Source organism: Gymnoscopelus microlampas (genome assembly GCF_963454915.1).
Source record: "Gymnoscopelus microlampas genome assembly, chromosome: 12".
Lineage (NCBI taxonomy): Eukaryota > Metazoa > Chordata > Actinopteri > Myctophiformes > Myctophidae > Gymnoscopelus > Gymnoscopelus microlampas.
Window position 1 is genome coordinate 45,538,091 of NC_139949.1, and position 25,031 is coordinate 45,563,121.

At 41.3% G+C, this 25,031-nt stretch overlaps 1 long non-coding RNA gene across 1 annotated transcript; it reads right to left on the bottom strand.

Moving 5' to 3' along the window:
• Positions 1–20,857: 20,857 nt before the first annotated feature.
• LOC311057829 lies at positions 20,858–23,692 on the bottom strand. The gene is made up of 4 exons (XR_014602009.1): positions 23,614–23,692; positions 21,998–22,080; positions 21,745–21,816; positions 20,858–21,054 (listed from the first exon to the last, which is right to left on the bottom strand). It is a non-coding gene; the product is annotated as an uncharacterized lncRNA (long non-coding RNA).
• Positions 23,693–25,031: the final 1,339 nt, after the last annotated feature.

The window sequence follows — 25,031 nt, forward strand, 5'->3', positions numbered from 1 at the left end:
CACAGCATGTTTATGCGAGCATGTGGAGTTCATGTAGCTGATAAGGTCTGGTCCAGTCAACAGTGGTACAGATAAGCTGCTGATAGAGTGTTCCCTGGCTTCCGCTCGCCTCTGTTTACCTAACCGTCAAGTGTGTGTGTGTGTGTGTGTGTGTGTGTGTGTGTGTGTGTGTGTGTGTGTGTGTGTGTGTGTGTGTGTGTGTGTGTGTGTGTGTGTGTGTGTGTGTGTGTGTGTGTGTGTGTGTGTGTGTGTGTGTGTGTGTGTGTGGAGAGAGGGAGGGAGAGAGAGAGAGTAAAATCCTATGTCCCTCACAGGTCCATTTGGTTACACTTGTAGTTTCTCCGAGGTATTCTTTATATTGTACATTCTCTGAGTCATTCTCTGCACACAGAAAACACATCATACAGAAAATACATTTTCAGGTAGGGATACTAATTTGATCCAATCAGGAGTGAGAACCTGACAAATGAATTGATCATTATCTGCTTCAATTTTATAATGTTCCTGTATTTTATATGTTTCCTTTTTGCCCCATGCATCACTTACATTTGTTCCTGACTGGATAATATTGGTATCCCGACCCTTACATGTATTTTATGTTTATGAAAGAGCTGGAGAGACCGGGAGAATCCTGTTACTGAACAAACACTCTATAGAAATGATTGCTATTGGACTATAGAGCTATTTAACACTTATTGTAACAAGAAAATATCTCAGTGGTTCTCAACCTTTTCAGGCAGTGACCCCCCAAAATACTCATATTTGAATTGGGGAGCCCCACAATAATCATATTCGCACTGGGGACCTCCCACCCTGATAAGCACTTGGAATGTAGGAGTTGGGGCATTACATTTTGTTTGACTCGGTTCCACAGATAAATATTGTGAAAATGGTTGCGAGGCGTTGTGAGCTTGTAGATGGGCTATTTTCAAAATGTTTGCATCTTTATATTATTTGACAATTTGGCCAATGTTTGACCAGTTTTTATATTATAGTTTGTTGATTACTTATTGTTGTTGGGGACCCCCCTGGTTTCCATGGTGTCCACACCCCCCCACACACACACACGCGTCATTCGTTATTATCGTTTATCGCGATAAAAAAACACTCACAATAATCGTATCGCAGAGATTTTAATTTATCATGAAATTGTCCTGTACTGGGATGAATTAGCTTTCGTTTCCATGGTGTATAGCTTGAATCACAACTCGTTGTGACGCCATAGATCAGCTATTTTTGGCGAATGTTCCCCCCAGAATTGGGATGCTGGGGGTTCAAGTGGTTAAACAAAAGTGGCATTTTAAGTTTTAAGCATATTTTGATTATCACGATAATATCGTTAATCACAATTATTTTTGCCACAATAATCGTGACATGTAATTTTCATATCGTCCCATCCCTAACACACGAACGAACGCACGCACGCACGCACGCACGCACGCACGCACACACACACACACACACACACACACACACACACACACACACACACACACACACACACACACACACACAGTCCCGTGCGCAGTCCGATTGTTAGCATATATTTTCACATGTCCAAATTAGGGACGGCAGTTTGAAAGTGGTTACTATTCGCTGTGTGTGTGTGTGTGTGTGTGTGTGTGTGTGTGTGTGTGTGTGTGTGTGTGTGTGTGTGTGTGTGTGTGTGTGTGTGTGTGTGTGTGTGTGTGTGTGTGTGTGTGTGTGTGTGTGTGTGTGTGTGTGTGTGTGTGTGTGTGTGCATATAGGCGGACAGAACATGTATGTTCTCATCTTGTTGTATGCGAGGCCTCACACAAACGCAACAAAACAGAACCACATTCTGTCCCCATACATAAAGCCTCACATCCATCTCTATCAGTGGTGAAAAGTAATACCTTCTATTTACTTGAGTACTGTACTTCAGTAGTTCTCCAACTTTTTCCTGCCAAGAACCCCCACATGTACATATATTTGGCCGCAGATCCCCATCTGAAAATGTTTTGTGTCAAGGACCCCCAGAAGAGAAGATTTATGTTAAGAATGTGCAAATTATTTAACATAAAAAAAAATATTCAACAGATTATTTAACCCTTAAAAAAATGGGTAAAAAAATAATCAAAAATAGCAGCTGTATATCTGCTTTTTTTTTATAACCAATGTATAAATGGATAAAGTGGTTAACATGATTGTGATGCTGTAATAACACATTTTGCTGGGGACCCCCCGGAATCCCCCCCAAGGACCCTTGGGGGGTCCCCGGACCCCACTTTGAGAACCAATGCTCTACTTAACCACATAATACACAAGCTCACGACGATCTACACAAGCTCACAACGTTTCGCGTTTCATTTAGATCGGCTATTTTCGTAACCAACACTGAATCACTAGCTTGAGTGATTCAACACCAGACAAGACAACAACACTAATATGATATCCCAAAAATCCCAGATGATATCTAGTCTCATATCAGGATGTATGGATATATTACCCAGCCCTATCTGTGCATGAGGTCGGCTATGATGTCCTGAGCAGTCAGGACTAGAGCAGGGTAATTAATCCAAAATATAATCGTCTCTGTCGGATGGAAACCTCACATGTCCAAAACTGTTACGTTTCAGGATTCAAATTCAAAAACATCAAAAGTAGCAGATCTACGAGCGCTGCGCTTCAAGCTCGCGGATCTGCTACTTTTGATGCTTTTGTGTGACGCTGTCGCAGAATGATCAATAGGGCGTTAATTTATGCAAAAAAAAAACACAACAACTTACGTGAGAAATGGAGATAAGAGGTTTCTGCCAGACAGCGACGACATCCAAACCCATAGAACCAATTACCGAGAAGCAGAGAGATATATATATATATATATATTTTTTTTTGTATCAATTTATTTTATTTCTTATATATCAATGAATGGAGAAAAAGAATAGATATGCTATTTAAAAAAAAAAAAAAAATTAAAAAAAAAATATATTCATTAATCTTATTAACCCATTCAATCCGGGAACGCATCTGTCATTTTAGATTTCTTTGGCTATATTAAAAAATAGCAGATATACAAGCTCATTTGTAAAATATGTTTTACAATATTTTTGTTCCAGAGACCGCCAGAAGCAAAGATTTGAGTTTCCTTTAAAAAAATATATATTCGAAGATTTGCACAAAATGTCCACGATTTTTCAAAAAATAGCAGATCTACAAGCTCATAGCGCGGCACTCGGTGCCGCGCTATGAGCTTGTATATCTGCTATTTTTGAACAGCCAAAGACATTCTAAAATGACAGAGGTGCGTTTCCCGGATAGAATCGAGGCTTGATCGAGGCAAAAGTTAGAAAACAATCGCGGTATGGATTTTTGAAGTGGTATATCGCCCATGCAACCCCTAGGCATGGGACAGGACACTGGTGGTGAGGGGGCTTGGCCCACTTTCATTGCTCGCAGATGTAAAGCAACAAGAGTTTTTGCGGGCAGAGCTTATTTGGCAATAGGCCTGGTTATAGAAAAACCCAGAGATGAGGTCTTTTTGTTGGCCAACGAGGGAGTGACCGCCGCCATGCGTTCCCACCGCAGCTTTCCAAAGGGATCCCCCCCCTCTCTCCCCCCCCCCCCTCCTTCTTTGCATTGGCTTTTGGATAAAGCAAGGAAAATAACGTTGCTGTCGGGCAGAAACCTCTTATCTCCATATTTGAACTTTTTGTGTGTGTTTTTTTTGTGTAAATTAGCGCCCTGCCTGATTGTAACCTACTACAGTCACGCAAACGTATACATAGCAGATCCACGGCTTGTACTTTTGCTATTTTTGAATTTGAATCCTTAAAAGTATTCAGTTTTGGACATATGAGGTTTCCACCCGACAGAGACGATTATAATAACAGTTTATAGCTTGAGGGACCGAATATAAACAGGGTGCCACTTCTCCATTAAACTCAATGGGCGCGGGCGGCCACCATGTTCTTTTCTGTCGCCCCCTATACTACTTTGAATGGTGTGCTTGTAGATCTACTTTTGCTATTTTTTTATTTGAATCCCGAAAAGTACGAGTTTTTTGGAGGTTATGAGGTTTCCACTCGACAGAGACGATAAGCTCTGTAGCAAACAAAGGCTTATGATGTTGCATAACGGGTTTTGTTCGACAAGGCTTTTACGATTTTTTTGTGAACCGCACATGCAATTAATGTTAACTGCCATAATTTATGTAGTTAGAACAAAACTTCCAAACTCTCTTGGGCTCATGTTAACCGCAGGGATTATTATCCGCATAAATCTAAAAACCCTACAGTAAAAGAAAAAAGAGAAGAGGAAAAAAAGAAAGTACCGGGAATTTGGCATTGGAATCTATTGTGAACTCACTTCCGTGTTTTGGCACTTCTGGCCCTGAGAGTGTACAGAATGTACGGGTCCATTTGGTTACGTTTGAACGCTCTCAGAGTGGAATGAATACTGAGGATACGAGTACCGTGTGCAAACTTTACCACTCTGTTGTCAACATGTAGTTTTAATCCATTAACACCTGGAAAGCATCTGTGTCATTTTAGATTTTAACCACTTTAACCATTATACTTTGGCTGTTAAAAAATAGCAGATACAAGCTCATAGCGCGGCACGAAGTGACGCGCTATGAGCTTGTATCTGCTATTTTTGAAAAATCTTGAAAACTTGCGACTAATCTTTGAATATATACCTCTAACCCCATAACCTCTAACACTGATGTACAGCCATGACCATGAACAACAACATGAAGTAAACTTTTTCATGCTTGTGATGTGGAGCCAAGTCTGCTTATTAAATGTGACTTTAAGGCTTGTTTTTCTCCAAAGTTGCTTGTAAATATTGGTGGTTGCGGTTTTTTGGCCTTGTTTCTAAAGTGTATAGTTGCTGAATTGGGCTACTTTCCTAAACGTTGTTTAAATCATTGGTTCTCAAACTTTTTTATGTCAAGGAACCCCTCAAATTAACATGCACTTGGCCACAGATCTGAAAATATTTTGTCCCAGAGATTATGTTTTTGAAACATTTTAAAGACACAAATCTTACATGGGGGGATACAAGATTTGTGTATTTAAAAACGTTTCAAAAACATTATTTTTCAGATCTCTACAAGATCTTCTTATAGATCGGCTATTTTCAAATAGCTGATGTATATATACTGTAGGTTCAAAGTGTCCATGTGGCCTATTTTACAGTCGCTTCTTTTGGGCTCGTTTTCATAGACCTCAGGTAGCTTATTTCTCTCGCGAAATCTGGCAACGCCGCTCCATGCAGTGGTGTTGTTGACTGCTGCAGAGTCCTGCTAGTCAAACAGGGGAGAAAAAAACGTCTCTCTTATCGTGCAGGTAAACAGAGAGTGGCCACTCGACCATCCGGCTCCACACAGATAGGCCGGAACAGATAAACACAGCGCTGTATCGTCTGCGTTGAGCCGCATTATTACAAAATCGAATTTCCGCCCCCGCGAACGTGAAGGAGGCTTGTTTATACCGTCGCTGTTGGGCAGAAACCTCTTATCTCCATGTTCTAACTGTTTGTGTTTTTTCATAAATTAACGCCTGACTCAACCATACTTGACCACGCAGACCATCAAAAGTAGCAGATCCACAAGCTCAAAACGCGTCGCTTCGCGCCGCGTTTTGAGCTTGTAGGATCTGCTACTTTTGCTACTTTTGAATTTGAATCCTGCAAAAGTAACAGTTTTTGGACGTACAAGGTTTCCACCCGACGGAGACGATATGCAAAAGCATCTGGATTATTAACATGCCCTAGAAGGAATTTCCTCACAGGGCTCACGCAGTGGCCACATGCGTTTGTCAGTGCCATATTACCACGAGCACGGGGGCGCGTGCCTGTGTGTTGTTTTGTGTTGTTTGTTTCTGTGCGACTGCTCATGTATTTAGTTTTGCCTGTGTGTGTGTGTGTGTGTGTGTGTGTGTGCGTGTGCGCGTGTGTGTGTGTGTGTGTGTGTGTGTGTGTGTGTGTGTGTGTGTGTGTGTGTGTCTCGGTGGTTCTCAGAGTCCAGGGACCCTCAGGGTTTGTTGAGAGGGGTTGCAAATGGACTTGGTCTTTAACTCTGGGAGTGTACAAAATGGAATCATTTTATGCTCGCAGAGTCATGGAGGTCATTGAAATGAAAACGTTTGAGAACCACAAATGTGTGTGCATGTTTCTTTCTTTTATTGCCATGTTCTTTGCGTATACTGTATATGACCAACTGAAAAAAACATACATTAAAACATAAAAAAAGCATCTCCACGCTGATTTTGGGTAGTGGTGTAAGAAGTATACTCACATTTCTTTAAAAAAGAAAAAAAGCCCACCATCCACCACCTCCTGGCTCATGGACTTAATGTCATTTCTGTAATCTGAAAAGGTAAAGTACTCTCTAAGAGGCTCAATTGCCAATTTTTATGATAGATGGCAACCGCTAATCACATTCATAAACACCCTCACATCCCTTGACCCAGACTGATCCTAAAGAAATACTTCCTTCTCTGAGGTGAGCACCTCAGATACTCTGATGTAAACTATGCCCATTGTATCTGGTTATTTATTCATCTACTTTCTTTAAATAAGAGTTTTTGTTTTCCTTTTTCGTTGTTTTTCTTGGTCACGTTCAGTCCTGTCTGTGTTTTGTTACAGTATGTCCCATACAAGTAAAAAAGAATCACGGTGATACGTTAACAATGATAACTAACCCTCTTTTCCCTGTACCACCTACTGTATGTCTCACCAATAAAAAGAGATCGACAAGCTCACAACACGTGTGAGTTTGTCGATCTGCTATTTTCAGCCAAAACTTTCCCCGCAATAACAGAAAACAGAAAATACAACACACTAGTATAGAGCCCTGAGAGACGCCGGTCAATCATAGGGTTTAACAGGTTAATGCGTGTTGTGTAACGATAAGCTAAATCAGAAGATGTACTTGCAACTAAAGATTTAAAATCACTGTAGTGGATTTAAAGTGCAACGTTTGCCTCTTGAGGTGTCGTGGAGTAGAAGTAAAAGTATTGAAACTTGGAAATACTCAAGTAAAGATTTGTTTTTTTACTTAAGTACAGTACTTGAGTACACGTGCTCGGTTACTCTACCACCACTGCGAATAATATGACACCATTGGGAACTGAAGTGAAAAAAACAAAGACAAAAAAAAAAGTACAACGTAAAGAAACAGCGGGGGGAAAAACGACCCCAAAACAATGTACAAAAAAAACCAAACGTTTCCATGCATGCAGATTTCTTTGGGTCTTGTTTTCCTGCAGGCATGCAGTCACACCAGTTTCTCATTTGGGAGCTGGGGAGCGAACCCAGAGGAAAGGAGGGTACAGAGTGTATCGTGCTGACAGTATTTATAGCCCGCCGCTCTGACCAAAATTATCAGTGTACCACAAAATAACTTCCCCTGGCCCCCGCCGCCAAATAACAGGAAGCCTTCAATTGTGCCTGTTTATTAATTGTGTGTGTGTGCGTGCATCTGTGCGTGTGTGTATGTGTGTGTGCGCGTGCGCACGTGTGCTTGTATTACTATACTTGTGAGGACCAAATGTCCCGGCAATTATTGTAGAATTGTATCTCTGTCGGGGTGGAAACCCCATATGTCCAAAACTGTTACTTTTCAGGATTCAAATAAAAAAAAAAGTAGCAAAAGTAGCGGATCTATAAGCTAATAATACATAATTAACATTTTTAATATGGAGATAAGAGGTTGCTGCCCGACAACAACGATTTGAGAAATAGCCGTTGTGAGGCAAAGAAAAATATTTTTAGGGATAGGTTTACAATTAGGAAAAGTAATACAACTTCTACACACACACACACACACACACACACACACACACACACACACACACACACACACACACACACACACACACACACACACACACACACACACACACACCTCCTTGGCAGTCCATCGTTGTCGAAGATGACGTAGCTTCCTTGCGTTGTGATGAGTTAGTCAGTGGTTATCTTTGCTGGCGACGATGCCACTGTAGATGACTGTGAAGTCCGATTCTGGAACCACATATCCTACCACAGGCAGGACATGCGAGGCCTGGGTCAGGAGGCTGAGATGGTACTGGGTCAGCATGAAGGTGTCTTTGCTGGCGCCGCGCCGTCCTTTGCTGGGTGCGTTTCTCCTCAAGGTGTGTGACCCCTTCGTAGCATAGAGAGCGCCAGAGTGGCCGATTAGCTGCAGCTGACTCCAGATCGTTGGGCTTGATGTTGCACCTCTTTAAAGTCTGTTTTAGCTGATCTTTGTACCGCAGCTTTGGACCACCGGGCTTCCTGCTGGCTGACAAGATCTGTCCATAAAGCACCTGACGGGGCAAACGGCATCCAGGCATCCGGATGACGTGGCCGACCCACCGGAGTTGCCTCCGTGCTATGGTTGCCTCAATGCTGATGGAATCAGTGCGTTGGAGAATGTCAGTGTGAGGGACACGGTCCTGCCAGGTGATGCCAAGGATGCTTTGGAGGCATCTGATGTTAAATGCATCAAGGCGTCTGATGTGACGCCGATAGACAGCCCAGGCTTCTGACCCATATAGCAGTGTAGACACGCACACTGCCCTGTAGACTGCCACTTTTGTTGGTGTTCTTAGGTGGTTGTTTTCAAACACACGAGAGCGCAGTCTGCCAAAGGCATAGGAGGCTTGGTTGATACGGGCCTGTATATCATCGTCAATTTGGCAGGAGGGTGTCAATATGCTGCCGAGGTAGCTGAACTGCTGGACAACCTTGAGGGGAGTGCCGCTGATGTTGAACACGGGGGGTGGAGATTTTTCTGGCGCCATGATCTCTGTTTTGTGGATGTTGATCACAAGACCTAGTGAGTGGTAAACAGAGGACATGGTGTCCAGGGCACGTTGCATGGCAGCTGGGCTGTGGGCCAGAAGAGCACAATCATCTGCATACTGTAGCTCGTAGATGTTGCTGACCAGGGTCTTAGTCTTGGCTTGAAGGCGTCTGATGTTAAACAAGCTCCCATCAAGACGGAACTGTATTTGCACACCGCCATCTTCCTGGATGGACTTGTGGACACACACACACACACACATACAATCACACTTCAGCAAGGTTTTGCTGTCTTTATAAATGGAGCACTCTAAAGTGTCCTGTGTAAACTTCCTCCTCTTTCTCTCTCTCTCTCTCTCTCTGTCTGTCTCCGTGTCTTTCGCTCTCTTTTCAGTCTCTTTAACACACACACACACACACACACACACACACACACACACACACACACACACACACACACACACACACACACACACACACACACACACACACACACACACACACAGTCTGGCCTCCATTAAAGCTATATCCACTGGGGTCAGGTGGGTCAAAGGTGCAAGTGTGTTAATGGTTGAAGTGGGAGGTCTTTTCTGCTTCGCTGACCATCACCCCCCCCCTCCACACACACACACGCACGCACGCACGCACGCACGCACGCACGCACGCACGCACGCACGCACGCACGCACGCACGCACGCACGCACGCACGCACGCACGCGCGTGCGTGTGCTTGGTCAACACTAGAAGTCATACCTACATGACTGCAGCTCCCATAGCAGCACGGCAGTGCAGACACAGCACTGGCATCCCAGCCGTCTTAACTCTCCACGCACCACCTTCAACCGTCTGTCTGTCTGTCTGTCTGTCTGTCTGTCTGTCTGTCTGTCTGTCTGTCTGTCTGTCTGTCTGTCGGCCTGTCTGTCGGCCTGTCTGTCGGCCTGTCTGTCGGCCTGCCTGTTTGTCTCTGTTGTGCCTTTTGGTCCATAAATCATGGCTAGGACATTTCAACACCAGCGCACAAAATACAATAGCAGACATCACACCTGGTACGTATGTTAGTGTGTGTCAATGCGTGTCTGTCTGTGTGCGTGTGCGTGTGCACACACGCACACGCACACAATGCACCAGTGTGTGTTTTTTCAGGTCCCTGTAATGGCAGCCATGATTAAGCCAATTAGCCCTACTACTCACATTCCAAGAGGAATGGACATATACTGTAGAACATTGGTTCTCAAAGTGGGGTCCGGGGACCCCCAGGGGTCCCTGAGGGAGTTCCAGGGGGTCCCCAGCTAAATGATGGATAGTTAGGAAATGGACCCTTATGGGTCTGTAACTCTGAGAGTGTACAAATGGAACCAAATGGACCCTAACGGGTCCATTTGGTTCCATTTGTACACTCCCAGAGTTAAATTAACATTGATTTTACAATAAAAACTGGGGTCCCAGAGATATAAATGCCATTAAATGGGGGTCCATAGCCCTAATGCATGTCAAGCTGGGGGTCCTTGAAATTAAAATGCTTGAGAATCACTGCTAGAGCCGTAAAAAATCTTCTCTAGTGGGGGGATCCCTGGCATATCGTTTCAAATGGGGGTCCGTGGGCTAATAAGTGTGCATTTGGGGGTCCTTGACATGAAAAAAGTTTGAGAACCACTGCTGTAGAAGGCGGGGCCGGGCAGCGCTCAGATAATATATCGAAACCCAATTTAGAACCTCTTACCAACTTGCTCATGTAGGTTAATTGAATAATCACGAAGTTAGATTATTCAGTAAATAAAAGTATAATCATCTAAATCAATAAGCCATTTAGGCCTGTGTTATACTTCGTTGTACAATGGTGGCGTGCAAACATAGTACAAATAGCTAATCTACAAGCTCACAATGCGTCGGGGGGGAATCCTTGATATCAAATAGTAGTAATTGCAAGATTAGCTCTGGACACTATACATACGCACACACACACACACACACACACACACACACACACACACACACACACACACACACACACACACACACACACACACACACACACACACACACACACACACAGAGACAAACAGACAGACCCTCTTATAGACGGCTAGACTCCTGCAAGGGAGGGGGGGAAAGAACCAAAACAACTTGTTAATATGTATCCATTTGGTGGTCATTTGGTGGCTGTTTGTCCAGACGAGGTTTTACAGCATGCAGGAAGTAAACCGTCTCTGTCGGGTGGTAACCTCATATGTCCAAAAACTGCTACTCTTCAGGATTCAAATTAAAAGACGGCAAAAGCGGCAGATCTACAAGCTCAAAACTCAAGCTGGCGGATCTGCCATTTTTGATGCTTTTGTAGTATGATCAAGTAGGCTGTTAACCCATTGAGACCTGAAGCCGATTCTCCTAAATCCCAACAGTATTCTGAAAAACGTATGTTTCTATATCAGTGGTGCTCAATCTTTTTCATGTCAAGGACCCCCAAAATTATATGCATTTGGCCGCGGACCCCCATCAAAATATTTTGTTCCAGGGACCCCCCAGAAGCAAAGATTTGAGTTAAAAAATGTTCGCTTTAAAAATATATCATGTTCAAAGATTTGCACACATTTTCGTGATTTTTCAAAAATAGCAGATCTACAAGCTCATAGCGCGGCACTCGGTGCCGCGCTATGAGCTTGTATATCGGCTATTTTTGAATAGCCCAAAGTGTAAAATAATGTTTTTTTAGCTCAAATCTAAAAATGACAAAAAAGTTATAATATGGAGATAACAGGTTTCTTGACCGACAGCGACGAAGCACAGGAGTCTGTGCAGCCTCCCCCCCCCCTCCCTCCCCTCCCCTCCTCCTCCCCTCCCCTGGTCTCCTGTTCATTGAGCTGCTCAGGAATGCTCTGCTTCCACACAGCCGTAAACAGAAAGCATTATTGTGATCCGTTATGACAGGCCGAGGCGTCTACGTCACACACACCGCTCTCCGTTTAGCTTATGTAAGCCTCGCTATTTAACCACTCACAACCTGGCCTCACTATTTAACCACTCACAACCTGGCCTCACTATTTAACCACTCACAACCTGGCCTCACTATTTAACCACTCACAACCTGGCCTCACTATTTAACCACTCACAACCTGGCCTCACTATTTAACCACTCACAACCTGACCTCACTATTTAACCACTCACAACCTGGCCTCACTATTTAACCACTCACAACCTGGCCTCACTATTTAACCACTCACAACCTGGCCTCACTATTTAACCACTCACAACCTGGCCTCACTATTTAACCACTCACAACCTGGCCTCCCTGTGTTGTTGTTTTTGGTGCAGGGCATGTCACTATTATAGGCAAACATTAATAATAATATTAATAATTGAGTGAGTGTGCGTGTGCGTGCAGTGGTGGAAAGTAACTAAGTACATTTACCTAAGTACTGTACTTAAGTACAATTTTGAGATATTTGTACTTTACTTGAGTATTTCCAATTTCCAATACTTTTACTTCTACTCCACTACATCTCAGAGGCAAATATTGTACTTTTACTCCACTACATTTATTTGAAAATTTTAGTTTCTAGTTACTTTTCAGATATAAATGATGATATTATGAAACATACATTAACCACTTTAACCCTATTTTATACCTAGGCTATTTGAAAATAGCAGATCTACAAGCTCACAACGCGTCGCACCGTGACGCGTTGTGAGCTTGTAGATCTGCTATTTTCAAATATTTAGTACTTTTACTTTTGGTACTTCAAGTACATTTTGATGCCAATACTTTTGTACTTTTACTCAAGTACATTTTTTATTCTGAGCTTTTACTTGTAACAGAGTATTTTTATATTGCAATATTGGTACTTTTACTTAAGTAAAGAATTTGAGTACTTTTTCCACCACTGGCAATGATTATAGAACAAAAGTTGTGTTATGTGAAAACATTAGTCATATACAGTATGTCGTTACATCGGCTGCACTGTGCCTAGAAGGAAAACTCCAGTCCGACGCGAGCCGATCTACGAAGCAACAGAAACATGCATTATGCAGGGCATCGCAGGCACGTCAGGTGTTTATGCATTCCTTCATTTGAACCACGTCAACGTCATCTGTGACGGACGACGTCGCGCAGCGTCTGCATCACACCAGCTTTCACAGAGAGGGCGGGTCTTAACCTAGCCTGGTAAACCCTCCCTCCAGAAATCTCATTTCCATTTGATTTCTGGAGTGAGTCTGGCCTGATCGCCCATTCTGCAATATTGGCTGTGAGCTGGAGTTGGGCGGGAGTAATACCGTTGACTGACAACCCCTTCAGCCAATGATCGTTTTCCCCTTCAGCCAATCAGCAGTTAATTTTTACCACCTCCAGACTATGTGACGCAACGGGACTTTTGAGACGGCCATGCCCAAAATAGGTTGCCTTATTGGGATACATGCGTGTCACTCCCCGCCCCTGCCGGTTCTCTAAATGTATATTTTTAAATAGGCTCTGTCATGATTAATTGACCACATATATGAAGTTAAACAACTAAATTCTATCCAAACGATATCTTAATAGTAAATTCCGTGCCTCAAAAAAGAAGTTTGAGACCATTTTAAAAACGAAAGTAAGAAGTGAAGACACTCGGACAACAACAATGGCTGCCGTTCGTCTTTTCTCGGCTGCACTCAGGCTGCACTCGGCTTCATTCGGGCTCACTCGAACTCGCCACCTGATTGGCCAACTGTCGCTGTCAATCACAGAACGATGTGCGACGACGCTGATAGGCTCGTCCGTTTGGCGCACACAGCCAATATTGCAGAATGGGCGATCAGGCCAGACTCACTCCAGAAATCAAATGGAAATGAGATTTCTGGAGGGAGGGTTTGCCAGGCTAGGTCTTAACCCATTAAGACCTGCATGAGGCCGACTGTTAAATGTCTTCTAAATCCTAACAGTTCTCTGAAAAACATATGTTTGCTTGGGGTGTGTTAAAAAATGCGCACCGGGAGCGCACTCGCCTATTAGTTTGTATTGGCCGGTGCGCTCAGTGCCATATTTCCGAGCGCACCCCATATCAGTGGTGCTCAAACATTTTCATGTCACATTCATGACATAATGCTATGCGTATTTTCAAATATATCTGAAGTATAAACTAGTGCTCATGTGGTTTAATGCACGTTTTGTGTCAATAATCTAAATCTGCAAAATAACTATTAACTAAAGCTGTCAAATAATGATGGTAAAAGGTATATTTGCCTCTGAGGTGTGGAAGTATAAAGTAAGTAAGAGTAGAAGTATAAAGCAGGGGTCTGCAACAGGGGGTCCGGGACCCCTAGGGGGTCCTCAGAGGTACTACAAGGGGGTCCACCAAATCATTGTATGATAGGAACTTAGTTTTTTACATTAACCACTTGAACCCTAGTATCCCTATTCTAAGGACAACTTAGGCCGAAAATAGCTGATCTACAAGCTCACAACGCCTCGCGCTTGTAGATCGGCTATTTTCGGCAAAGAGAGGGGGGGGGGGGGGGCAGACTAAGTACAGAGTGAAAGTTTACTAAGTATTGACGGTTTAAGTGATTAAATGTCTGAAAATGTACAGTAACATGAATCCGACATCTATGAAAAGCTTTAATCTGCGGCACAATTTTATGCCGATTTATTGTGGGGGGGTCTCTGCTTCATCTCTCTCTCAGAGAGGGGGTCCTTGGGCTGAAAACTTTGAAGACCCCTGGCATAAAGTATTGAAAAATGGAAATGCTAAAGTAGAGTTAATCTTTACTGGATAAGGGCCCACTTGAAAATCTTGAAAGCATTCGCGGCCCACCCATCTGACCACTTACTGTCGGTGGTCAGTGGTTGGGCCGCATGCATTTTCACAGCATGTTTATTTTAATGTTCAATGAATCAATTGTGTTTTCTGGCTTGGATCAATAGAACTAACGTAGTTAATTAAGCTCCAATTTAAAACAAAAATGTCAAGGTTTTAAAAGGATCCCTGGCTAATAAGCCAAATATGCCTTAATGCATTATAATTGCCCTCTATAACAAAAATGAAATGTTATTTGCATGTCCCAATGAAAAACAACTTAATACATTCTTAAGTTAATATGAATATCAAAATAATATTTTGAATATGTTTTATTTGCATATGCATTCCATACATTCCATAGGACTGGACCACACATGGACAAATGACATCATAAGCCTGTGACGGGTGTTTTTAATTAACCCATTAAGACCTGGAACTGTGTCATTTTTAGATTTGAGCTAAAAAGCATTATTTTACACTTTGGCTATTCAAAAATAGCAGATATACAAGCTCATAGCGCGGCACCGAGTGCCGCGCTATGAGCTTGTAGATCTGCTATTTTTGAAAAATCGTGAAAATGTGTGCAATTCTTTGAATATATATATTTTTAAAGCGAACATTTTTAACTCAAATCTTTGCTTCTGGGGGGTCCCTGGAACAAGATATTTTGATGGGGGTCCGCGACCAAATACATATCATTTTGGGGGTCCTTGACATGAAAAAGATTGAGCACCACTGATATAGAAACATACGTTTTTTCAGAATACTGTTGAGATTTAGGAGACATGTAGAATCGGCTTATCGGGGGCTATAGAGGGCATTTATAATGTATTAAGGCATATTTGTCTTATCAGCCAGGGATCCTTTTAAAGAAAAAAGAATACCATGTTATTTTCTTACAAGTATTTTAATGTTATACAATCATTAACATCTCAGTGTTTTGCCAATTATTTGGGGGCCCACTTGCAATGCCCTCATGGCCCACCGGGTTGAGAACCACTGACATAAAGTGAAAGTACCTCTAACAATTGTACTCAAGCTCAGAGTACCCGAGTAAATGTACTTAGTTACTTTTTTCCCCCAGCACTGTAGAGAGAGGAGTGTGTCTGGTGTTGCGTAATCACCATGTGGGCCGTGGTGCCTGGAGGCAGCAGCTTGTTAACCTGGCTTCCTTCCTGCTGTCACCTCAAACTAAATAAACACCCTCTATCTGCACACACACACACACACACACACACACACACACACACACACACACACACACACACACACACACAGAGGAGCGAATGCATACTCACACATGCAGGCACATTTTTCCCCTCTGTTTTTCTAAAACACACACGCACACGTGTACACACACACACACACACACACACACACACACACACACACACACACACACAGTGCAGATACGTCACCGGAGGCTCTCTCCTGCAAGACGGAAGGATCATCTATCTCACTCTGAACACACACACACACACACACACACACACACACACACACACACACACACACACACACACACACACACACACACACACACACACACACACACACACTAATGCCAGCACACACACACACACACACACACACACACACACACACACACACACACACACACACACACACACACACACACACACACACACACACACACACACACACACACACTGCTTGTATTTAGCCTGTGGGGAGGATGTTATACAGTTAGGATAGGATACAACATGTCATTGAAGAATCCTGCCTCCCTGACAGTTGAAAACAAGCTGTGGATAAAAAAAATCCGGGGCACTCCACCCCCCCCACCCCCCACCCTCCATGAGCCCCTTAACACCCAATCCGCAGGGGTTCTCAATAGTTTTCATTTCAAGGACCCCCATATTAATATCTGTATTTGGCGGTGTATCCCCATCTGAAAATATCTTGTGCCAGTGACTCCCATATAGTACAAGATTTGTGTTGTTAGCCCATTTAGACCGGGAAAGAATCTTGTGTCATTTTTAGATTTCTTTGGCTATTCAAAAATAAATAGCAGATTTACAAGCTCATGAGCTTGAAAATATGCTTTTTTTTTTTTTTTTTTAAATCGTGAAAATGTGTGCAAGTCTTTACATATATATATTTTTAAGCGAACATTTGTAAAATATGTTGTTCCAGGGACCTCCAGAAGCAAAGATTTCAGTTACAAATGTTTGCTTTAAAAGAAAAAAATCTCTCTATATATATATTCAAAGATTTGCACACATTTTCACGATTAAAAAAAAAATAGCAGATCTACAAGCTCATAGTGCGGCACTCGGTGCCGCGCTATGAGCTTGTATATCTGCTATTTTTGAATAGCCAAAGAAATCTAAAAATGACACGAGATGTGTCCCCGGACTGAATGGGTTAAAGTTGTTGAACTGATTTTGATGCTACAATTAAAGCTGCACTACTATGTAACTTTCCTCTACCATCTCGGATTTGAACCCGGTTTCCTGCGAAAGTGCTGACATTTTTTAACCAGTGAACTAATAGAGCCTGCCTGCTTGCTCAGGGGATAAATTGAATCTTTGACCATTCAGGTCAAAGTTTGTGTCAGATCCTGTGTCTATAGGTGAGACATGACCTTTGACACGATCTAAATGTCTCAATAGAAGAGCAGGGAGACAAAATACAACCACCAAAGTTATATAAGTTAAATCAAAAATAATAATTAAAAAAAAACATTTATTCATAAAAAAGAAGTGACATTGTGCCGCTTTAAATCATTTCGCTGGGTAACGCAGGTTATTTTTTTTCCCATGTCCTTAACCTATTAAAACCGGGGAACGCATCTGTGTCATTTTAGATTTTAGCATTGGCTATTCATAAATAGCAGATAAACAAGCTCAAGTAGATCTGCTTTTTTTTTTTTTATTGTGAAAATGAGTGCAAATCTTTTTTCTTTTTTTTTTAAGCAAACATTTTTTATGCCCATTTTATGCCCCCGCTGCCTACATATATTTTGGGGGTCCTTGACATGAAAAGATTTGAGCACCACTGATATACTAGCAACATGCGTTGCTAACAGAAAACTGTTAGGATTTAGGAGCCACTTTTAGAATCGCCCCCAGGTCCTAATGGGTTAAAGATAACGGTTTCGGACATACAAGGTTTACACCTGACAGCGATGACGTGCAGTGTGGCTCAGTTCTGGACAAACAAGGTTCCCAACGTGGGCTGAACACATGCTGCTCCACCACCCAAGAATAAACTGTTTTCTTTTTCAATGCTGCTTCATCTCCTTGTATGACTGCGTGTGGTGGATGAGTACACACGGTATACATGTGTTTATTTACTCCATAAATACACAAAAAAAACTACAGCAAATCGTCACTGTTGGGCAAAAATCGTGTATCTCCATATTTTATATGTAAAAGTTTCTCAGTCCCCCAGGGCAATTCGACGCGCTGTGAGCTTGTCGATCTGCTATTTTCCTGCGAAAGCTTTCCCCACAATACGGATGCTGGGGTTTAAGTGGTTAATGCCCTGTTTTATATTTCATTGCATGACAGTGTCACACAAAAGTATAGCAAAAACAGTCTCTAGCGAACATCTGCTATGTTTGCTACATTACAATACATTTTTAAAGGATTGCAAAAAAAAAAAAAAAGAGTTTGCCTACACCCTAAATAGGGAGGGCAGGGTGAAAGTGGTTAAGTCTGTGGATTTTATATTTTAATATTCTTAATATTTAACCATTGTAAAGTATTAACAAGAGCTTGGCACTAAATAATAACTACATTGGATCCATTAGAATGCAGGTTATTTTTTTCCCCATTTCCTGAAAAGTTATTATTTTGGACATACAAGGTTTCCACCCGACAGCGTCGAAATTGTGCCTGGGTGTATTTATGCATGCCGCATATTATCCTGATCCTGATATACTGCCAGGATATCCCACTTAAGCCTCATTTAAATGTTGTCGTATGGCTGAGTATACATTAAGCGTTATATGCGCCCTCTCTCGTTTACTCATAATTGGGATATAGGAAATGTGGTGTGTGACGCCGATATGCAACTCGAAAAGACTGCTGAAATGTCATCAACAACCTCCAAACGGACGTCTAAACAACCTTCTCTAATTCAAACATGTCTCTGTACACGTTTCCGCTCCGAGGCCGAGTGCAACGGCTGAATCTCGGATTGTTTTACTTTGTCGAGCGCCGAAAACAGCAGACCTACACGCGCAGAACGCGTCGCATACGCGACGCGTTGTGCGCTTGTAGATCGGCAGTTTTCGTCACGTAACTCCGCCACGCGACGAAGCATGGATTAGTCTTAAATGTACTCAATACCCACTTTGAAACTCCATACGGTACCGTCGACCTCCTCAAACGCCTCAAACGGCACGCAAACCACCGCTTTGACCCGATTCGTCGACAAAACATGTCGGGCCACATGTAACGAAGCCACAAAAGACCTACCACGTCCGTCTTCAGGGAAGCGTAATATAAATTATATTAACAATAACAAACTTTTTTGGTTGTTCTTCCTTTTGGTCTGACGTCCACAAATGAAACGGGGGGGGGGGGGAACTTGTTTTGCATGTCAAGTCGCTAAGTTTTTCTTTATTAATTGCCTCTTTTTTTTTTAACCTCTTTGTAAAGCCCAAGCATGGCGATGTGAGAAGTGAGCAGACTTGTTAATAAAGGGATAAACAAACAAGGAAATAAATAACCTTTATTAGGAGTCTGACATCATGCTGGCTTTACGGCCGGACTGTAAACTAGATGGCCTGCTCTCGAATTGACTTAATTACTTCCTGGTGTAAATTACTGGTTTTCTTTTCCTCTCTCTCTCTCTCTCTCTCTCTCTCTCTCTCTCTCTCTCTCTCTCTCTCTCTCTCTCTCTCTCTTCACCCCCACGCCTATTTCTCTCTCTTTCCCCTCCCTCCCTGACCCCCATGTCTTTGTGTGTGTGTGTGTGTGTGTGTGTGTGTGTGTGTGTGTGTGTGCGCGCGTGCGTGCGCGTGTGTGTGTCTCTCTCTCTCGTCTTAAAGAACGCCCGTTGGCACGGCCCGTCGTAAAGCGAAACAACTGCCAAATCAGATTCCAACATGTCACAGTGCATAAACTGTTTGTGTCTGACATGCCTTCTCCCTTTCTTCCGCACAGGAATCCGCCCGCCGGTTATCTGTTATGCCGTGAGGTCACCGGCGTATACCCACAAGCCCCGCTGCTGTCTCTACACAACAGGGAGCGAGAACATCGTCTCTGTCGGGTGGAAACCTCATACCGGTATGTCCAAAACTGTTACTTTTCGGGGATTCAAATTCAAATGTAGCAAAAGTAGCAGCAACGACAAGCTCAAAGCGCGTCGCTTCGCGCTGTTTTTTTCAAGCTACTTTGGATGCTTTTTGTGTGACGCTGTAGTGTGATCAAGTAGGGCGTTAATTTATGAAAAATCACACCCAGTGTGAAGTGAGCGGTGTGGTCATCACAGTGATGGAAGCTCACTTAAAAAAAACGTTTTTTTTTTTAAGTGCATAGTCCTATTTATAGGTTATTAATTTCACCATGTGTCTCGCTAGCCAATCACAGTGCTGAATAGAGTCAGACAATAGAGTCAGCCAATCACAGTACAGCTAGGGGTGTACTAATGTAGAGGGGTGTGCAATTATGAGCCAATCACAGTACAGCGAAGGGTGTACTAATGAGGTGTCCCAACCCAACTTATAGGGGCGGCTCCCACACGGAAAGGAAATATATAAACATACATTTTTTAAATATATGTCACATATATGTTCATCATATATGTGACATATTCGAAATTGGCCGCCTACATATATGTATATTACATATATGTACATATATGCACATATATGTCTATATATGTTTAGAACATATATGTAGGCGGCCAATTTCGAATATGTCACATATATGTATATTACATATATGTACATATATCACATATATGTCTATATATGTTTAGAACATATATGTAGGCGGCCAATTTCGAATATGTCACATATATGTATTCAACATATATGTTAAATATGCACATATATGTATTTAATATATATGTTAAATATATGTCATATATGTTTATTTACACATATGTTCAGGAATACATGCATATACCTACAGTACCTACATAAATAAATAAAAAACAAATCTAAAAGTCATTAACATTCATTTATTCAGAAAAACAAAACAAATTATATATATATTGACGCCTCTACCACATCCTTCCTATCATAGGCATGTTTTTAATATTTGTTTCAGTATAAAACAAACAAAATAGCTGATCAACAACCTCACAATTAACATTGGAGCACAGCTTTCTTTCCCATCATGGGCATATTTTCAATATTTGAGTTTCAATATAAAACAAACAAAATAGCTAATCTACAAGCTCACAAAACATTGGAGCACAGCTTTCTTCACTTAGTCTGCCTTTGGCGATAACGGAGCTCTGTCAGCTTGGAATTGATGGCTGTACCCAGCTGGCCTTTGGTTGCATGTGGCCACTTCTTCTGTGTTGCCTCTACAGAGAAGAGAAAGGGAGATAATGAGCTAGAAGACAGGACCAAATACTCAGTCTACTATAGACTCCAAGCATTCCACTCCATGGCAAGAGGAACAATTTGATTAGTGATTTTAGTCACGATCTTTTCTTAATATTAGAATTATATAGAACTTTCTGAAAAATCAGTGCATGTATTGAGTCTGTCCAAGTTCACAATTATTAGTGACAACTTGTCAAACGATGTCATGGTATGTTTGACATCACATGAACTTCACTTGTACGAACAGCACAGGTTGTTTACCAGAAAGAGCAATAAGATATGCTTCGCAATCAAGCAAATAAATTAAAGGCATGAATGAAAATGAATTAAAGGCATGGTCTGGTCATTGCATGAGTATGGGTGAAGGAGGGATGAAGATGCCGGTGTTTTAACAGTGTTATAACACAGAGGACCACCACAGTGGAAGCAGACTAGGCCAAATCTATTAGAATCCTGTGATCAGGAAGTGAGCAATTGGAAAGTTAGTGTATGATCACCCGACAGTAGGTGCCAAGCCGTGCAAGATACCAATGGTGTCGATGCTTACCTGATGCCGTCTCCACTGATAGCTAATAAATAGGGAAACAGGGATGTTAAAGAAGCCAACTTAAGGCATCAGCTATTACTATTACCCATTTTCCTTTCTCAATTCTTTTGTTTTTACTCACCAATTATGGCTGTCTTTTTCTCAGCGTCCAGGGCTTCCAGCTGATCCCCTTCACCTCGCTTTGGCTTGCCACCTTAAGAAATATTTCATGATTATTATTTTAGAGGAGAAGAATGTCAAACAACAACAAAAAAAAGTATCAAACGAAAGTACACAGTATCCCAAAATGAAATATATGAAAAATAATGAAAAATAAAGACATCATCAGACTAATGCAAGTAAAGACATCATGTAGCAGCAGATATTCTTTTCACCTGAAAATCGTCTTCGCACTTCTTCTTGTCGTGTCCAGTCTTTGCACTGGTGCTCACTGCCAGCCAGGTGTTTCTTTCAGCAACTGTGATAGTAGAAATATTTTAAAACATTATTTGTGTGTCAGTAATTTAAAAAGTAATGTTAACTCATCAGATTGCTCATAATTCTGATGAACTTGGCAAAGTGTTTCACAATGCAGAACTGATTAATGAACTCATGTTATACAAATCAGTGGTTCTCAAACATGTTCATGTCAAGGACCCCTAGTATGTACTTGGCTATGCAGACTCAAGATTTGAGTTACAAAAGTGTTTCAAAAATATTCCACACATATTGTTTACAGTGTTCTTTAGTTTTTTAATAGCTGGTAGATCTGCTATTTTCAAATAGGCACTTTATATAGGGTTTAAGTGGTTAAACTGATTTTGATGCTATATAACCTAATTTAAAAGGGGACCACCTAGAAACCCCCCAATGACCCCTGGGGGTCCCTGGTGCTGCACTTTGAGAACCATTACCTGCTTTTGTTAGCTACTGTCTGTAAAACAAACTAAGTTAAAAGAAACAGATTACCAAAGCTGTCTGCACATTAAAATTCTCAGTGTAAATAACTACCATTGGTACTATTCGTACTCTCTTTCTCTTAATTAAATGATTTTGCTTTGTACTGTAGGTTCAAAACAAAATTCATAGATATAATAATAATAATAATAATGATAATAATAATAATTAATTACAGTCAAAACAAACGAGGCCAACATTAGCTCTCACTGAGGTGGACTGATTTATACCTGATTTATACTGATTTATTTATATTATGAGGTGGACTAATAAACAGTCATCATGCACATGGAAATGAATATGCTAATGCCATGTCTAAGACTGTGTTACACACCCCAAAAACCTTATCTCAAGCTCACAATGCGTCGCTGTGAGCTTGTAGATCAGTGATTTTTGGGAGTGCAACACAGTCTTACGACAAAACATAATGTAAGCTTAACCTGAGCGAATCACTGTATCATGACAGTCATGACGAAACTTCAACCTGGTGTTTGCACTTTATCCATTTACGGCCCTACATCTACATACACGTTCTGATTTCAAATATATAGTGCTTAACTCCTGGCCACGGATGTTACAATTCACTTCGGGTGGGTGTAAGTACCCGTATTATTCCGGATGGTTCAATAAAAAGCATTTTAATCCGATCGGTGGCCATTGTGTCATAGAGTTATAATGTATCAGAGTGCAGTACACCTCCCAACCAATAGGGTCGCGTAGTTGAAAGCATGAGGAAATACGGAACAAATGGCCACCGATCGAATTAAAATGCTTTTTATTGAACAATACAGACAATACAGGTATTTCCGAGTGCCCTAGTAGACTTGTAACATCCGTGGCCATGGAGTAAGCACTTTATATTTAAAATCTGAACATGTATGTGGATGTACAGGTTGTAAATAGAGAAAGTACAAAAAAACAGGTTGCAGTTCAGCCATGACGCTCATGACGGACGAGCGTCGTGTGATCCATGGCTAATACGCTAATATAATTGCACTTTTACGATACTAACAAGTTGGATAACATAATTACATAAACTAATTAAAGAACTTACCTGCTATCTAGTAGAGTAGAAGCACGGAAGCACCCGATTTGTTTGTAAATAAATGTTCGCCGACAGACGTTAGATCCACATGACAATTCAAAACGAATAGGCTCCGCCCAGAGCTGCGTGACGTATTTCTGTGAGAGTAGTTCTCAACCTGTGGGTCGGGAACCACAGGGGGGTCCCCATATGATTTTGGGGAGTTTCCCAGATGACAGTGAAGTAAAATTTAAGTAAACTTTTTAATACCTAAAAAATAAATAAAAGAAAGCAAAGAAAAAGACTATTACTGCATCAAAAGTAATCAACAAACTATACAAAAAAAAATGGTCAAACATTGGCCAAATTGCCAAAAATATAAGAAAGAGGCAAAAATAACCCATCAAGCCGTTGTTGTGAGCTTGTAGATCGGTTATTTTCACAATATTGATCTGTGGAACAGAGTCAAACTAAATGCATCAACTCCTACATTCCAAATGCATATTAGGGTTGGGGGTGCCCAGTTCAAATATGATTATTTTGGGGGATCTCGGCATGAAAAGGTTGAGAACCACTGCTGTAAGTAACAGGATAGATGGGCACGGCATGGGATATCTGCACACCTCAATGTAAATTGGCTATTTTGTCCAAAATGTAAAAAAAAAAAAAAAAGGAAAATATGTTTAAGTAAAATAAAGTATACATGATTAGAACATTCTTAAACATTCGACAATTAGGGTCTAATATTTCCATAATTGCTACAAAATTGCTACAAAACCTGTATAGCAGTTGGGGCATAAACAAGAAGTTGAAGGATACAACTACTAATGATAATAATAACTGATAATGATGATTATGTTCACATCATGTAAAACATTTTAAATTGTTGTGCCTCTAGAAGGCAATGGAAAACAGAAAGGTCTTTAGTTGTGTTTTAAAATAAATAAGAGTGGCAGCAGACCTAATTAAACAATATTGTCTTTATGTTATATCTTCCACAATCCACAAACCACAATCTACATTGAATGGAAATACATAATACATACATTTTCTTATATAACTTTGGACTGATGTGCACATATTATACCTTGCAAATAAAAAAGGGAGATATGCTATATATATAGGCATTATGTATGACATATATGCAAAAAGTCAAATACATATTAGCTATATATGTAGGCATATATGTAGGCATTTATGACATATATGCAAATATATGAACCTGATTGTGGCATATATGTGAACATATATGAGCTACATATGAGACATATATTCCCTATATATCAACATATATGCACATATATGAACCTGATTGTGGCATATATGTGAACATATATGAGCTATATATGAGACATATATTCCCTATATATCAACATATATGCACATATATGAACCTGAATATGACATATATGCAGCATATATTCTGCATATACCTGCCATATATTGGC